Source organism: Schistocerca piceifrons, chromosome 3, assembly GCF_021461385.2.
Source record: "Schistocerca piceifrons isolate TAMUIC-IGC-003096 chromosome 3, iqSchPice1.1, whole genome shotgun sequence".
Classification (NCBI taxonomy): Eukaryota; Metazoa; Arthropoda; class Insecta; order Orthoptera; family Acrididae; genus Schistocerca; species Schistocerca piceifrons.
The window spans coordinates 661,053,598-661,055,071 of record NC_060140.1 but is presented as its reverse complement, the minus strand read 5'-3'; positions in this window follow the sequence as shown (position 1 = coordinate 661,055,071).

The window sequence follows — 1,474 nt, the reverse complement described above, 5'->3', positions numbered from 1 at the left end:
TTACACCAAGAATCAATAAGTAATGTTAGATTAAGTAGAAGTATAATCAAAAACCAGTTAAAAGTCAAAACATTTTGAAATAGAATTTATTGACAACTAGCACAGATATTCATTTCCGAGACAGGTAAAATTGTTAAGAGACTAAAGAAAAACTCATTTCGTTCGCAAATATCACATGCTCCATGCTACAAGACCTTCTTCCGTTTTGAGGTACAAGATGAAGATGGTGCACGACTGACGAAGAATGGCTTAGCTGTCCACACACTATATGATTAGTTTTAAAAATATACAGAGTCGTGCTTGCCACGATATTCTGTACTGATGAAATAACAATATCTTCTAAAGAGCTTTAATATAGTAGTATTATACGGCACTTAAATATGTATAACTCAGAGTCTTTACAAATGCTGCACACATGTCTCACAACAACAAAAATCACTACGCTGAACACTGATCACGAAAACATCAAGTATTTCTGGGTGCACACCGGTGATCGAGCAGGCCAACACAACATGCCAACACTCTGTAGGGGATGGTGGCTCACAACAGCGGTATGTGAGCTCGCGTTATCCTGTTGGAAAACACTCACTGGAATGCTGTGCATGAATGGCAGCACAACTGGTCGAATGAGCAGATTGACGTACAAATTGGCGGTTAGTGTGTGTGCTCCTGTTGTCATATGAAATCGCACCACAGACTACAACTACAGGTGTAGTTCCAGTGTGTCTAGCAGGTAGCCAGGTTGGCTACAGGCCCTCAACTGGCCTTCTGCTAACCAACACACTGACATCACTTGCGTCGGGGGAGAACCAACTTCAATCAGAAAACACATCAGAGCTCCATCCTGCCATTCGATGAGCTCTCGCTTGACGCTACTGGAGTCGAAAATGGCGCCTCAAGGAGTCTGGCTCGGAGCTGTCCTTGTAGTAACCGATTTGTAACAGTTCGTTGTCACTGTGATGCCATCTGCTGCTCAAATTGCTGCTGCAGATGCAGTGCGATGCACCGGAGCCATACGCCGAACACGAGGTCTTCCTCCTCGGTAGTGTCACGGCTGGAGCCCGGTCTTCTCCCGACCGTACATTTTCGTGACAACCGCTGTCAGCCACCTTGTACAGAGGCTGTATTCCTACCACGTCTTCCTGCAGTATCACAGAAGGAACACAGAACTTCTCATAGCCCTATTACACGAACTCGTTTATCCTCAAGGTGTTGATAATGGCGTCGTTGTCACCTTAAATGTATTCTTCACTATTATCAACTCACCACGTCTAATCTCGAAGGTGACTAACGCTCACGACCGCTACAGTGTGCGTTTAAAGCAAACATGCAGCAGTCGAAGCATGTTGAAGTTACCTGAAAAGGCGCTTTTCGTGAAGCTGTATTATCAGAATGGGGAATGTGCTAGTTCAGCGTTACGATCCTGTCGCCATAGGAAGGGGATTCGAACGGGTAAAGGTCCGTTGACAAATGC